We start from the raw sequence: 17,339 nt of genomic DNA, 5'->3' as shown, positions 1-17,339 counted from the left end.
GCATTAGTCCTGAAATGAAAAAGAGAGATGAGAGAGAGAGAGACAGGGCGAGAGAGATTGGATATGCAGCAAGTGCGCTGTGGAGTCGGCAGCCCTTATCAATGCATCTGTCTATCCATCCGCTCCACACGGCCTCATCGCCTCTATGATCTCCACCCACCCCAGTCCTCCGCCTCCATGCTCCATCCCTTACTTGCTCTCTGTTTCGCTCTCTCTCTCTCTATCTTGCCCAGAGAGAAGAGCAGGGAAGGACAGAGATGAAAGGAAGGAGAAGAAATACAGTCGGGGGCGAGCCAGGGAGGGCCGATTGAGCGCACAAGACAGGGGAGGAGGGTGAGAGGAACAGAGCAAAGGGATAACAGCCAAGGACAGAGAGAGAGAAAATCTTAGATGTTTAATTTACAGTCTTTCCTGCTGCAGACAGATTTGTGAGTTTGGAGAAAGACAAGTATACGGAGAGAAGCACACAGAAGGACGGACGTAGAGACAAACATGCACATGGACAGCCAAACACACAGACAGACAAACTGAAAATAGAAAGGCTGTCTAACATCTCTTTCTCTTTGACAGCAGCTATTGAGCCACTTTTTTTTTTTTTACCAAGTGGAGTGAGACCAAAGACTTGAACCTCTCAGAGTCCCTTACCCTCAATTTATCTTTTGTCATTTGTGAGTACTTTTTTCCCCTTAACCCTCTTTCACACTTCCCATTTCAATCTTTTGTGAACTATCAAAGGTAATTCATTGTAAATTGCTGCACCTCTGTGAACTGAAGCAAAATGGCATTGGTTTGTACAAGTTACCATTACTGAATAGCTTTTGGAGCTGAATGAAAAACAACCCCCAGTCAACAGATATAGTTGCACATAATCCGCCAAAGCACTAAAATCACTCAGGTGACAGAGAAGGAGGACACTGTGTAATGTTTAATGCTACTAGCTTTGCAAGTCCTCGCGTTATCTCGGCAATGCTACATGAATTATAGCGCATACCCAGTTTAGAGCGGCACGACATTTAATCTGAGAGATAATAACTTCAGCTGCTAGTGCACTCTCAGCAGTAGTTTTTGCATTGCACCAGAAATGACTTCAAACGCACCATAATGCATCACCTAAAGCCACGCAGCGGTGTTCACTCTTAGGGACTGGGGGGGAGGGAAGAGGAATAAACACACAAATAAGGTCTAACATATGGAGGAAGCAGCGTACTTCATTGCTTGTCCAGGTCAGACCTCAATTCATTCTCCAGCTTGCTGCTGGCAGCTGTTAATTTTGCTAATCTATTTCTCGGTGTGCAAAATACGCTTGACTAGAAGAGCTCCAAGCATGCAGATTACATCATAAAATGAACCGGTGCAGATTTCATATGTAACAAGATCAAGACCCTCATCTTATTGCTGTGTTCAACCATCCATTTTCTTCCACTTACTCAATTCATTGAGATCCCACAACAGTTAGGAGCCTATCCTAACTGTCATAGGGTGAGAGGAAGGCTATAGCCTGGACAGGCCACCAATCTATCAGAGGTCTAGCACACAGTGACGGACAACTGTTCAAACCTATGACCATTTTAAAACCACATATTAACCGACATGCATGTTTCTGGACTGTAGGAGGAAGCCATATTAGCAGGAGGGAACAAACTCTGCACAGAGAGCCTGGATTTGAACCCAGCACCTTCTTGCTGTGAGACAAAAGTGCTAACCAAGCTGGATTATGCTGTGTTCAGATCTAAAAATTAATCAAACCAACAAGACTCTGACTCAGATCGAATGATACTGTTTAGCAAAGGGCCTTTCTAAATGTGTAAACGAGTCTTTATGTCTACAGCTGCTCTTGAAGTTCATTCAAGAGCAGAAAGAGTGAGGCTTATTGAACAAACTATATAGAAACGTGAAATGCAAAGCACACACTGACTCATATGATGCTCGGGATTTAAGCTTGGGCACAACATGATGATCAAAATGACCAAAACCAAGCAGTTTACTACTGAACTGCAACCGTTGACTAGAGAGGGACTAAAACAGTCAAAACACAATCTGTTTCTATGACAAAAAATATTTGAAAGGTAATTATCAGATAATGCTATCAACAGACATGCAAAGAAATCTAAAAAGCCATTCCTTTGAAAAAGAAAAAAAAAAGAAAAAATCTATTGTAAAATGCCAACCGCCACGTGTGCAGTAATAAATTGTCAATTATTGTCTTAGGAAGTGCATGCAGACCTTCACACAAACTCTAATTTCCCCTTTCCCACCTGCCCTGGGCTATAATTATTGCTCTCTCTTGCACAGAATCCTGCAGATGTGTGTGTGTGTGTGTGTGTGTGTGTGTGTGTGTGTGTGTGTGTGTGTGTGTGTGTGTGTGTGTGTGTGTGATGTGTTGCTAGCACTGGGTGGTCAGACACACAGACGGTATGGTGCAGCACTCTCGCAAGAGATTTCGATAATTAACTTTGTAATAAAGTAGAAGAGACAGAGTGCATGTAAGTACATACATGTGTGTATCACCCAGGTGAGCACTTGTCCATGTCTCTGGTTTCATGCGTGTGTCCATGCATCTGTATGTGCGCGTGTGTCTATAGAGACGGCTGTAAAAGGTAGCTGTACGCACATCTCTGTGTGTATGCGCACGCGTCCGAATCCGTGCACGAGCGTGTGCGCATGTGCGCGTCAGTGTGCGGGGAGGTGATAAGCACCTGAGCCCTAAGGCAGCCTTCAGATTTCCCCTCACGTCCTCAGTGAAATCAGCCCAATCACTGCACTGTCATCTGCCTGCCACCAGAGAGAGGCCTGCGCCGCATACTGACAAGCTCATTTGCCTAGCAGTGTGCACACACATGCATACGCACACATGTACATGCCTGAGAACACACGAGCAAGCCCTCACTCATTTATGCCCACTAGGTCTTCCACTTTCCACCAAAATTGAGTTCAAACAAAACCACTGTGGGAGACATTTGTTGGATTTGTATTTTTTTTTTCGGGAGTAAGAAAATGCTTCCCTCTTGATTCATTGCCAAATTGAAGTGTCATTGTTCATGACAAGGATGCGGCTCAACTGCCAGCTGAACACTTTAACCCCGACCACATCATCAAATGCCTTATTATTGCTCGGATAAATGCCCTTGCTTGGGTGACTTGCATTAATAATTTATCTGTAGGAAGCGTTGCAGTGATGAATTGAACAGCTGCCTTCATTCTGTTATACTAATTTGGAAGGAAGAAAAAAACACACTTCAAACCTACAGAAAAAAACAACCAAAAAAACAAAACACAAGTTTTGTTTTTCCTTTTTTTGCCAGCTTAAAGTGGGCTTAACTAATCTAGAAAAAGGTGATGTCACATACTTTAGTGCAGCAGCCACAGAAGTGTTTGAAGTGTATTGTTTGCTCAGCTTTGGCTGCACTGCTGGTTAAATCTGAATGTTTCATTCTGTGTCAAACAAAAACTTGTGGGTGTTTTTCAGGGGCTTTAAAATTAATTCCTCCCATGTCTTGCATGCACAAAATCACAGACATATGCCTCAAACACAGAATAACCAATGCAAAGATATATTGCAATGATCACAGACTGCCCCTGAATCTCCCTGACCCCCCTCACACACAGACACATAAAAAAAAAACCCCACTGAGAGATTGGCGTGGCATCCCCGTGACCCAAAAACGTCCCAAAAGCTACCACACGGGAGCAGGAAGCAGCACAGAGGGAGAGGAGCACGTTAATGACACACGAGACTAAACGAGAGGCTGTGAGTGATGCGCACCGCGGCTGTTCGTGTCTGGAAGTTTTCGGTGGCGTGCATGAGCTAGAAAGAGAAAACACGGAGGATGTATTAATTCTGCATGTGTTTATGCTCCCTGTGTGTGTTTCAGTGCATGCATGGTGGCAGAAGCCACACAGAGCGCTGTTCTCCTGTCAGTGCGATTAGAGGGCTGCACTAACATGGTGGGAGGGGGGGGGGGGAGCGAGCAAGAGAGAGGGAGATAGGGCAGGGAATTTAAAGGGAGGTGAAGGAGATGATGGTGGGTGTGTGTATGTGTGTGTGTGTGTGTGGGGGGGTGGTCTTAAAAAGCGCAAGGCTACAGATACATCCATGATTCCTACCAACACACACACACACACACACACACACACACACACACACACACACACACACACACACACACACAAGCAAGGGTGCGGTGAGGTCATTTCAGCCCCTGTCAAAGTTTCGGTTTCACAGGAGCACAGCGCGCGCACACGCTCATTTCACCTTGTCTCTCCTTCCTAACCCCCGAAGGAAGCCGTTGTGCGTGCGGGAGTGCGCACGTGTCTTTCATGCGCGTTTGATGAGAGGTTTCCATGACAACAACAGCACCAGCAACCTCCATGGGCTCATTTACATATTCAAGTGCAACAGTGTAGTTGAATTACGGCCGGAAATTGAATGGCTCAATCAATAGAGTAGGAGTGGTGGTGGTGGGGGGGTGCGCATAATGGATGGGAGGAAGGACAGACTGAGGAGAAGGAGCAGGACGTGGAGGAGGAGGAGGGAGTGTTAGCCGACAGGAAGACGAGATGCAGATGATGCAACGGGCCATCATCTTGTGTATATGTGTGAGTGTGTGCATGTCCCCCTCTTTTAGGACGACCCATTTTTATTGTCCTCTAGTGGTTAAAGGGAACCGAAAATGGATTCCGTGTGTGTGTGTGTGTGTGTGTGTGTGTGTGTGTGTGTGTGAATGCTCAAAAATGGATTCCGTGTGTGTGTGTGTATGTGAGACACACACACGGAATCCATGTGTGTGTATGTGAGACACACACACACACGGAATCCATTTTCGAGCATTCACACACACACACACACACACACACACACACACACACACACACACACACACACACACACACACACACACACACACACACAGTGGCATAGCAGAAACATGGTAGTACAAATTCATTTATAATGATCATAGGCCAAAAAAGAAGTGCCTTGATTGTCTTCAGTCAGAAAAGGACGATCCAATCTGGTTTGAGATTATTCTTTTTTTTACTGATCCATGATATTTTTGATGTGATGCTGTAAATCTTTTTATATGTGTGCTCTACCTGGCTATATTTACTTGGTTGGAACTTTCATATTGCATTGACTATTATTAGCAACCTGAGCAAATAGATCTAGCTTTATCTGTAACTGACTTCAAGTTAGAAAGATAGGAAGTAGTGATATAAGCCTCATGAGTCAGCTGCATTATGTGTTATAGTGTCATGTAATGTCTATTCTAGACAAACGCACTTCTTCTTTAACCCCAGCCCTACTTTGGTGATCCAGGAATCGAAGCTACTGGGATTCTGCACTAATTTCTAGCCACTTGGAAAAGAAGATGAAATAGTAATCATCATCCGCATCACGAGTGACTTGGGCCAGCCCTCTTCTGCTGACCGCACAGATCCACCGGGGACGCGATATCCGTGGCCCACTTTCTCAAAGACAACCTGCTCTCTCTCGCTCCCTCTGTTCCGCTGTGCGTTCGAAGGCCAGACTCTCTAAGCATCAGCAAGCCACCAGGAAAGTAGATTAATCACGTTTTTATTATGATGAGTGAGTTAGGGTGGGTGTAGAAAAGTAAATGGCACTATGCAGTGTAATAACTTTTCATAACGGGAAACAACCGCAAGAGGCTAGCAGCACAACAAGATGTTTACATAAAGGGGAAGGTGCTGACTGGGTAGATTTGTTGTTGTATGCGGGTGTGTGAATGTTGCAACAGCCATGCATGTATAAAAATAATGCGTGCGTTTGCTGGTGCAGACGTTTATTGTATGTTTTTCCTGTTACAAGCACACATTCATATGTATCTTGTGGATGTTTACAGATGAGGATGAGTGCAGACATCTGATATTTTGGTGCAGTGGCATAACAGAACGCTGGGCCAAACACGAGGCTGTTATCAGCAGTTGCTTTGACAATGGAGCCCCAGTGGTCATGGGGACAGAGGAGTGCGAAAGGAAGAGGAGGAGGAGGAGAAAGGAAGAGAGAGAGTGAGATGGAGGGGGGGCAGGAGGAGGGTGAGGTCTGCTGGAGGAATCGGTGATGGGGAAAATGGATGGAGGGGGGGGGGGGGCACTAATGGCCTGAAAACACAGCTGGCTGCAGACACCCAAGGACAGAGAGGCTGAAAGAGTGAGAGTCAGACAGCAAAAGAGCGAGCGCGAGAGACGGAGAGACCGTGCAAAGATGATAAAAATAGAGGGGCGTGGGGTGTGGGGTGGCGTGGTGAGAGCGCAATAGAGGCGTCTCGTCAATACGAGAGACGAAGGAGGGAAGGTTATTTTCTTGTCATGCCTTTTGCATCTGGTCGCCCGCCCGGTGAATGTACACACACACACACGCACACACAAACAAACACGGGGACGCTGCCGCCATGCATGTCAATGAATTATCCATGGAACAATGGCAGTCCTTCATATTAATGAACATAAATGAGGGGATGGAGGATGGAGGCTGAGGCTAAAACAGCATGAAATTCTCTGATTGCCTTCAGTTCCAAACATTTATGACAATAATTACCATTTGATTAGAGGATCTTCAATTATCCTTCAATGCATTCCTTGATGATGTATATGAAAGGTCGTTGGATTACATAATTTCTACCCTAAAATACTTAGATGTTGCTGATTATTGAGCTGTGAAACTCATTAATCAGTAAGAGTACCCCATAACAACAATGTGGCTCTTACATTGCCAGTAACCCTTGGCTCCTCTTACCACTGCACCTCAGCTGTTAACCTTGACGATGACATTATACACACTGAATATATTAACGAGGATGAAGGTGCGTGCATCTATGTGTGAGCATGTGGCTGCTTGAATGAGGCAGGAATATGCAATCACACGTCATAACCCGAAAGTGAGATAGAGGGGTGGAGAAGGGAAGAGTGTAATGGGTGTGAGGATAGCATGCTGAAAAGGGAGACGATTGGTGTTAGACTAGCAGATGTGTGCTGAAGATGGAAAAAGGCGGAAGGAGGAAAGAGAAAGAGGCAGGAGTGAGAGGGGAGGAGGTGTGGTGTATAGGATGTTGATGGCGCGGGGGGGTTGGAGGGGTGGTGATGGAAAGACTGAAACAGGGAGCTGACACACACGCTGCGAGAGAAAGAGAGTGAAAAGAGGTGGAGAGGAGTAAGAGGAGAGCATAAAAGGTTAAAGAAAGGGGAGCCGGGGAGAGAAAGATGGCTAGCGGAAGAGGCAGGGGGAAACAGTGAAAGATGGAGGCTCTGAGAGAAGATAAAGAGAGTGAGATGGGGATAACTCAAAGGAGGGAGGAAGCTGCAAAGCAGAATGCTTTATTGAAAGATGGAGCAGTTACGGAGAAGAGATGGAGGTACAAAGAGGGATGGAGAGAAATTTCAAAGGAGGAAGAGAGAGAGGAAAAACATGGAAAAAGAGAGAATAACTTACTGCCACTTCTGAATTACTAACTTGTCCTAAAGGATAAGAAAGGGCAGCACTTTTTTTTCAGCTAATGTAAATTTTTGAAGCTGCTCACAATTATAATGTTTTATTCTTTAAGAAAAGCAAAGATAATTTCCTGAAACTGCCGGGCAGTGTAGCTTTTCGACAATATCTCCCAGTTGGAAGTAAAGATTGCATTCATGACGGGTCTATTTTCCGCTGCGGATTAATACGCATTAATATTCATTGCAGCAGGACAGTATATGAAAGACTCGCTCAAAATAAACTAGCCTGGAGTTTGTCATAATGAAGTAAAGTGTCACCCGATGCAACACAGTGGCTCATTTATGCGCTTTTAATAGTTTCTTACCACCGTAGCTCTCTGGTGTTGGGTGCACAGAAAACGCTCGCCTTTTGGACCAAGTTATGCTCTGTGTCGGCCTTTTATGCAGGATTTGTTGACAGTGAGAAAAATGTCTAATACTGCCGTCTTTCTCCTACATAAATCTGATGCATTTGCTTATTTTTGCTCTAGTTTGTACCCAAGCTCAGCATGTGCCTTCATTATGTGTGCGTTTTTATGTGTGCGTGCGTGCATGTGCATGTTCATGGGTGTCACACCGCATGAATAAATATGGCCACGGAGATAGCCCAGGGTTTGTTGACTGCTCTGATGTTTAAATTTGTGCTGTGGCTTCTCCCAGCAAAGCTTATGACTCACACTCTGATACAAGCTAACGCGCTAAAAGCAACAGTGGGTCAACGCTAAGCTATTCTAATTTAATGCTGAGGGGAAAACTGCTTAGGTAGCTGTGAATTGTTGCCAGCCTTAGCTGAATCCACCGCCCGGATGCCTGTGCTCGTTGTTTTTTTTGTTTTTTTTTAGAAAAAAGAAGAAGATCAATGCTTTTGAGAGTGATTCCGTGGATGTTACTTCATTCTAATGCCATTGACACAGATTTTGCTATTAGCCAGCTAGGCTAATGCTTTCTAATGCATTCCCGCTTTGGCTTTGTTGGTTATCCAGTCAGAATAAGAGTTTAGCATCCTGTCTGACTCACCGAGATCTCATTACAGATCTCCCCGGCTCTACAAACCCCCGTCACCAGCCTCCCCTCTTTTACCCATCCATCCTTCAGCCTCCCCACCCCTACTTGTCTCATCCATCTCTCTATTTACACTTTGCCCCTCTTCTATCCTGGTCTTTTTAGTATGCATTGCTATGTAGCCTATGGCTGCAGGTGAAAGTCAGTGCTTCCGCATGAGTCTCTGTGTGAAGGTGTGTGTGTGTGGGGTGTCTGCATATATTAGTGAGCATGCATGTTAATCCCGGCTTGTGCAAGTCTGTTTCTCCATCGTAAAGACAGACATGGTTGAGCGAATAGGAAGCTGATCTAGATTTTTCCCGCATGCACACGTATACATGCACACAGAGACACACACAGTACGTACACACTGAGTGTTACATTGTGGTAATACAGATGGCTTTTTTGCAGCCCAGCTGTGCTCTGTACATGTTTGCCTCTGCGTGTGCATGTGCGTGATTGATTACTATTCTTATCCTGTACCAGGTGCGTCGGCTTTTCAGCAGCCTTCACTCTCACACTCTCCTTCCCTTCTTCCCTCTCTTTATATCCTTTTTTGGGCTCAATAAACAGGTTTTTTTAAATCTCCAGAATGGTAGGAATAATAAAAAGCAATATCAATGTGCAGTACAGCGAAGTCGCTCCATTCTCAGCACTCATTATGTTTAGCTCGACGTAGCAGTAAGACATCCTAACAAGTCAGATAATTGATGATATCAAATTATAATTTAATTTCAAAAATTTGGCTTACACTTATCCCTCATCTGAGCCTCAGGTAATTTTGCGTTTTGTGTGTGTATATGTGTATGTGTTCTGGCTGGCTACCATGGCTACGCCTGGGCCAGTCAATACACATCTGAGTGAGAGGTCATTAGCATCTCCCTCATGTTTTCTCTGCATGAGAACATCAGCAATTAGCCAGGTCCCAACTATGCCCCTGCTCACCCTCATCCTGTCCTGGTGGTTGAACAGCGCACCTTGGGACGTGGTTACCATTTAGATCAGAAGCGAGCATAAAGCGTATGTGTGACGTGTGTGCCATGATTGTTTTGTTTATACTTAGATCTTTGTCTAGAACAGTTTGGTCAATTTAGCACAGCTTGCCATGTGAGTTGTGTACTGTTGGGCTCGCTTCTGAGCTTGACTGTCAGTTATTAGCATCTGACGTATGTTTGACGTCTAAGATGTGTGTGTGTGTGTGTGTGTTCACGTGTCTGTATTTGTGGGCGCATATATGTGTGTGTGTGTATCCAAGGTGATGGGACGGCTCTGACAATAACATACTGATAAAAAAACAAAACCAAACAAAAAACTCTCCTGTGCCCCCGCTCAACACCCACCTCCGCAATGCCGCAACCTCTTTCTCATAGAGACACAGACAGAAGAGAAAGAAGAGAGGAGGAAAGCAAACAGGGAGAGATCAGGGGATGAAAGGTAGGTAGATGCTGAGCAACAAACAAAAAATAGCGGTGGACAAAAAGAGAAACAGCAGGTAAACAAACAAAGTGGCTGAAAGTTGCTGTTGACATTGTTTGTCATCCACATACCAATGCTCATTGTTACCCGACCAGCCCTTCCCATCACCACAGCAACGGCCCATTGTCTCTGCACATCGGCATACCGACGTGCCCGCTTTACCCAGATCTGGCAACAGGCCTGTACCCATTTTCTGATCGCAGAATGGCGTTCATTCACTGCACCGCCTGGCTGGCTGGATGGCTGGCTGACTGTGTGGCACTGGTTGCTATGGAGGCTAATTCACAGGCAGAGAACTCACTTTGTGTTCATAGTACAGAGGCAGTCAAGCAAAACATACAGGCACATGCAGCCACGCACACTTGCGTGTAAGCAAACAAGCATGCAACCTGGCAACAGCACTGAATGCGGGGCATGGCTGATGTACTCAACGGGCGCTGGAGAGGAGCCGCAGCATTATTTTTTACCTGCGTTTGCAATTTGCTGTGCTGTAATCCGTCAGACAGGCCCAACATCGCTGAAACATACGTATATGTACTATATGTGTGGGAAGCATGCTTTTGCACCTAAGTGATGTAGCCCGCTGAACCTAACCCTGTTGAGTAGATGAATGCAGGCACTTCAGCTTGCATTCCTCAGCCACACATGGTTATTTGTTTGATGGCATGTGGTGAACTGAAGAGGTTTAGCAATAAAATACAAGTGTGAATCGCTATGACTATGAGTACTCTACAAAAGTAGCTCGGCAGGATTCACAACTCAAAATAATTCTTATTCACCTTTTAATGGGCGAATCGGTGCAATTTAAGCCATTTTCACTCATCTCTCTTTAGGACCAACCCATATTTAAGCTAGCTTTCCTCTGATTGGCTGCCTCACATAAACAAAAGGATTGGAGCAGCAGGTGGGTTGGGCCACTGTGCACACACAGGTGAGATGACCATATAATGCATTATCATTATCATCATATAGAGGCAGGAATTGCAAGAAAAAATTATCTGTTTGGTTTATTTTCACTTTGAGACACTTTAAATGTGCTGCTTTTATTTCTGTTCTTTAAGATAACGAAGAATTTTACTCATGTTACCCATCTCACAGCTATCCAGGAATATGTCTCCAAAGTAATGTTTTAGGTTCTGTGTCTGCATGTGTTCATATTCCTGCTGTCTGTAATACTGAATGTTGGGAAATGAAGTTCCGTCAGACTGATGCGCTGTATCTTAAGTTCTCACCCCAGAGAATCTTCTATGTTCTAACCCACATTTACCAACAACAACAGGCATCACTGATACATTCAACTTAACCTAAATACACTCTGTTCATATAGTCAAGTTGCAGCATGCTCACAGACACATCCACCTCTCTCCTATACCTTTTCTTTCTCTATCCTTGTCTTTCTTAATTGTCATTGTCACAAATTTAGCAAAGATACTTCAGAAACATCACTGTCAAAACAGTAAAGGGAAAAGAATTGTGTTCATGTGACAAATAAATCCTAATTCAGGCTATGTGTGAGTTTTGCGTTGTAAGTCATTTCTTCCCTTTTCTCTCTCTCACGCTTCTCGTTCTTTCTCACCTCACTGTTATGTAACTCCAGCAGCTGTTTGAAGACGCAGGAAGGGGGTAGGTGGGTAGAAAACTTTTCAAAGTGTGTCTCTTGCTCCTTGATCAGAACACAGGAGAGAAACGGGTGACAGTTTCTGGTTCCGCTACAATGCTTGACAATCGCCGGGTCCCATCTCATGCGCTTTCTTCCTCCTTCTCGCATAACACACGCGACCGATCTCCCCGCCTGACTTGTAGCCGTTTCTCCATTTTGCTCAAGTGTTCCATATTGCGTTCTGGTTATCATTTCATTTTACCGTTCCCTAATCTGTCTTTCTCTGTTCCTACGTCTCCCTGATCTCTGCTTTAGCATCACTCTTCAATTGTTTCCCTCTTTTCTTGTTTTCTCAATCTGCCTCTTTCACTTTTTTTTAAACTCTTTCCAGCATTATTGTCATCTTTTATTTGCCTGATTTGGTTCCTCTATTTTTTATTTTGCGTCCTAACTGAACAGCAGCAGCACTCGTTTACCTGCACGCACACACAGACACACACAATATGCATTCCAGCCAAAACGGAGGCCTTGCGTGCTGGACACACAGGGCTGAACAGCTGTGCAGGCAAAGAAAACTTAGTCCCACAATTGCAAACTCACCCAAAAACTTTAATAATAACAAGCATATATATCATTCTCCATATGCTTGCAGAAAGGAAGGCGTGAGTGAAGTCATTGTATTCGCGAGCAGAATCACCCCTACCCTCACTGATGCTGAGAGAAAGCCCTGATTATGCATTTCTTTACCATTAGTGGGGCACATACAGAAGGCGGCGCCGGTCTGTGGTGTTCACCAACGCACAAGAGTGTTTTATTTCTCACTGCAGCAGACGGCTGATTCTATCTTGAATGTGAATTTGAATGTTTAGCAGTCGCCCCACGGGTGTATTGTGCTAACAAGCTGTCGGTCTCACCTTTGTTACGAAACGCTTTTTCCTACATTTATATATGTTTCTCACGCTATATGTGTAAATATCTTCATTTCTGATGCTCCACCGACACTTTTATTCATCTCTAATGAGGCACAAACATCCATCAGTGATGAAAGACACCACCCCCCCCCAACCAGGCTATCAGCACCATTGCAAAGCAGCGTTTTGTTGCAGTAATCCTGGAAGAGAAGGATGAAGTGCAGAGAAGGGAGAGGAAGAAAGCTAAAGGGGCAAGAGAAGAGCAGGAAAGAAATGGATAGAGAAGGAAGGAGAGGAAAGGAGAGAAAGGGGAGGAGGAGGATGAGAGACATGAAGGACAGTTGATAAACTGCGCGGAGCTGGACAGCAGCCAGATCCTTTTAATGAGCAAAGTGCTGCACCCAACACCTCACACGTAATTACACGCTCTCTCTCTCTCTCTCTCTCTCTCTCTCTCTCTCTCTCGCTCTCTCTCTTCCTCTCTCTCTCTCTCAATTGCTCTCTCATGCACACACACACACACACATTTGCAGGAACCTTATTTTTGCCTTCCCTACTCTGCAGCATCCCACCATCCAGCACTAAGTACTCCCTCCAGATCAAACAAGCAGCTCACAGTAAGCAGCATACAGATGAGCCTTTCCTTTCCCCCTCCTCCTTGCCATCTCTCTCCCTCTCTCTCATCACAACCCCTGTCTTCTCTTCCTGCAGTAACCTCTTGCTACCCCCCCCCCCCCCACACACACACACCTCCACCACCACCCCCACCCCCAACTTCCTCCCTCTCCATCTACATCTCTTGATGCTCCTCACTCTCGTGGAGAGAAATACATCAGCCATCGCTCGCTCGACAAACACACTACACCGACACTGTCCTAGCTGCTGCTCCAATAAAAACATATTACCTGCAAACTCCATTAGGCCCAAGTGTAAGTAACACATACATACATACAGACACACACACACACATTTGTGAATATAGCGAGCTTCTGTGTGTAATCAGATCTAGGTTAGCAGCCGTCGTATAATGTTCACTGGAACAGCATGTACCCACCCCATCACACTGAGCTCCTGGAAATACACAGTGTGTGTTTGTGTGTTTGTGTAAGGTCTAATGATGTCCACGCAGGCAGAGTTTTTCAGGCTTGTGTGTAAGTGCAGAAGCAGACGTGATGAGAGGAAGCGTACGCCTGGGTTTGAACTTGTATTAGGATTTCAGAGCGGCGTCGTGTTGCACGCTGTGTGTCTACACTTTCATGAGCACATGTGTGTTTCTGCGTGTGTGCTTCACGTGTTAGAGAGCCCGTACAAATCAGGTGTACAAAAGGACAAGCATGATTTCCTGCTATGAAGTTTCAGATTAAAAAATAGCAAACAACTCGCCACCAGGTAGTGTATTAATTTTCATAAACATGCGATTTGTGGTGCGGTTATTTAATGTGCGACTACATTATAAGTAAACCTGGTCTGAAACCTGAATGTTGAACAGTGAACCCTGCGGTTCTTGCAGTGTGGTGAATAGCTTGTGACACAGTGGCAAAGTAGGGGAACATGCATATGAGAGATAGAGTGGGTAGGGACCTGCAGCTCATTTTTTGTGCCCTTTAGTAATTTCATCCCTGCGCATAACATCTGTGTGCAGTGTGCTCACGCCAAGCTGCCAAGGTGCTGCACACAGTTACTGCAGACCTTGACAGAGGACATCGTGTTTGAGAAATCATTGACGATAATTGACAGAAATCATGACAGCAATGGGAAGGTTAAGGGAAGATTTACGGCTGTTTCAGACAAGAAAACAGAAATTGTCACTCAGTATGAATACAAATGACATGCTATGAATCATAGGTGGAGTGTCCACATTCGTTAGCTGATGATGGTGCTGTGGTCTGGCTGCTTGCTACAGCCCTGCTTGTGTTTGTGCCTCTTCTCTTTAATGAGGGACAAACACTCTCTCTCTCCCCGACTCTCTCTTTCTCTGTGTCTGCCTAATAACCCCTCACAGTAAATAACCATGAGCCTCCGGGGCAATTAGACGGGCACTTGGGGCTTATAGTGTGTTGCTTGGAAACTCACAGAGACACACGTGCACACCGAAACAGCCTAGTTAAAAATGGTGTTATGGAGTAATTGAGACATCCGATGTAAACAAAGCGACGGATCAATGCCGAGATAGAAAGATTAAAAGTTAAGGAGAAGAAACTTTGAGAAGAGAAAGACAACCGCTGGGTATTTTAAGTCTTTAACAAGGATGGTGTCTTGTCGTCCTTGGTATGTACCTTTAATCTGTGCTTCTGTTACCCATTCTGTCTCCTCTCCTCTCTTTGACCTCACATATTTGTGTTGGTCTGAGACTGAGAGACAGGCAGGGGGGTGGAGGGCTGAGGAGGAGAAAGCAAGAGGGACACAGAACAGAGGGAAGCTTTCACCTTTCATTTCACCACAACAATGAGTTGCCAATTTCAGTATGCCCTTTACAGGCCATCATGCACACACCTACGCACACGCGCAAACACACAAACACACACAGAAACCTGCTCTCCACATGACTCCCAATCTCCATGATAATCAGCTTCCTTTCATTGTGTTGCATCATGCAGGAAAGCCAGTGTATAGTCTGTGTGTGAAGGAGAAAGAGTCACAGGAGAAGGAGAGCAGACGATTTGTGTGCTTTCGCGTGTGTTTCTGCATATTGCGTGCAACAGCCTGCCGTCTCTTTAGCAGCGATTGTGTGTTTGAGGGAAAGTGCCTTGCCATGTTTTGGCAAAGCAGTGGGGCAGTTCTTGACTCAAGTTTTTCTTTTACACACACATTCAGAATCCTATGGACGTATTGCTGGAAAACAGATTTGTAACTGTAGATATGTGGTGCATTCATTGCTGTTGTACTCTTTTTACATGGAAAAAATTCATTTCTGCACACGCACACTGTTTACGCGCTTGACGACAATCAAGCCGCTGCATCGCTATAGGGGATCGGCCTCATCTTCCATTCATATATTTTACTTCTTCTCTTATCACTTCCCCTCTCCCGCTCTATCATTCTCTTATTCTTCCTCTTGTGTGCATATTGTCACTATATTTCCTGACACACACAAACACACACGCCACTGCTGTTTTCCATCTCACCTCTGTTTTCTCTCCCTGACACCTCTCTACACCCTCTCTGCGTTATCGCGTCGTTACCCCTCCTCCCCCGCTGTGCGCACTCTCTCCCTCCCTCTCGTCCTATCCCAGCACATAAACACAAACGGACCTACACACACACACACACACACACACACACACACACACACACACACACACACACATTGCCGTATCTTTCTCCACCTCCCCCCTCGCTTTATTTACTCTCCCTCTCTCTCTCTCTCTCTGTCACACCTTCTCCCTCAGCCCTCTTCCCTCCCTCCCTCCCTCGCACACTCTCTGTCCACCTCATCCCATCTCTCCCTCTCCTCGGGGTGAACGAAGCTGTCGGTAGCATCACTTTCAGTCGGCAGTGACACTGCAGTCTCGGTGCATCTTTTAATGACACGCTGTAGTAAAGGCACCTCAGAAATGAGCTATGCAGCATGTTGGACGTGCGGCACTCACATATAGATCAGTGTGCATATGTACCGTACAGCATGCATCCAGAGCCAGGAAATAGGCAATGCCATACTAAAAATAGCATATGAGCTTTAACACGCTGTGCCTAAACTCCATGCAGACACACAAACAAAATACAAAGATCTAGAAAAATTTATCTGTATCCCAAACTAAACACATTTTACAATCTGACCTCATCACTGGTTTCATAAGATTAATATTGATGTGTGTATTTCAGATTTGTCCTTATGCAATAGGCAGAGTAAACAGCGTGCTATGACACATCGCTGCTCTGACATAGCGTCCTGTTAGAAGACTACGTAACACATCCTAAGGCGCAGGATGCTGAGCGGAGCTTGGAAGGGAGGAAAAAAAACAAACAAACCCCAGACAAACAGAAAGAGAGGTTGCAGCTCATGCCTCCGCTGCTTGTTATCCATGTGTTTTGCAGGCAGATATGGCTTTAATTTTAATCTTTTTTTTGGTGCCTGTTGTTTGGACAGATGCTGGTGGAAAACAGGGTTGAAGCAGGTGTTGGGAGTGTGTGTTTATGTGGGAGGCAAATGTTCTTCCTCTCTGAACCCCCCCCCCCCCCCCCAAAAAAAAAACACCCAGCAAATGAAAATAGAATGCAGTCCCACGAGAGACCCTGCTGTCCTCTATTCAGCATGCACAGGCACACACACGCACACACAGATGTACACATCGACAAAACAGACGCAAAGAGACACAAACACACCCCCTTGGCCAATACACCTTGCTCACACTTCCATCTGCACTGTGCTGCGCTCCAACTTGTGTCCTGCCTTAGAAGAGATGCAAATGTCAGGGAGAAGCGTGGTACCTGTGTTAGGGGTCAGCCGTTCTTTCCTTCTTTTGTTGGCCCTTCCAGTCCCCCTCTTGTTCAGCTGGTCTGAGCTGAGGTGAGCTGAGCTGAGCCGAGCCAAGCGTACAGCGGCGAGGCTCAATCCTTTTAGCCTGCGATGCTGAAAATGGCACCAGTATTCCCTGATAGCAGCAGCCTGCCTGCCTCTCTCTCTCTCTCTCTCCTGCTCTCCCTCTCTCCTGCTCTCTAGCTCGCCTCCCTCCTCTGCTTGTCTGCTGCCATGTCGAGTGCACGTAGGGCGAGGGGCGGGCCGAGAAGAGGGGGGGGGGGTGGTGGTGGTGGAGGATAGAGTGAAGGGGACTCAGGGGGATAAGAAAGCAATTAGAAGACGGCCCTCTTCCTACCAGTCGGGAATGTAT

At 45.6% G+C, this 17,339-nt stretch overlaps 1 protein-coding gene across 1 annotated transcript in view; it reads right to left on the bottom strand.

Moving 5' to 3' along the window:
• Nucleotides 1-17,135, bottom strand: part of rai1 (retinoic acid induced 1) — a 56,248-nt gene extending 39,113 nt beyond the window's left edge. The window contains exon 1 of the mRNA XM_085454093.1: nucleotides 16,939-17,135. The gene's annotated coding sequence lies outside the window, so the exon portion shown is untranslated. The remainder of the gene's footprint in view (nucleotides 1-16,938) is intronic.
• Nucleotides 17,136-17,339: the final 204 nt, after the last annotated feature.

The sequence above is a fragment of the Copadichromis virginalis genome, linkage group LG4 (assembly GCF_057382275.1).
Source record: "Copadichromis virginalis isolate Kocher_CV1m ecotype Utaka linkage group LG4, C_Virginalis_male_GT1.1, whole genome shotgun sequence".
NCBI classification, from domain to species: domain Eukaryota; kingdom Metazoa; phylum Chordata; class Actinopteri; order Cichliformes; family Cichlidae; genus Copadichromis; species Copadichromis virginalis.
The sequence above is the reverse complement of the archived record's forward strand: the minus strand, read 5'-3'. Positions and strand labels throughout refer to the sequence as shown.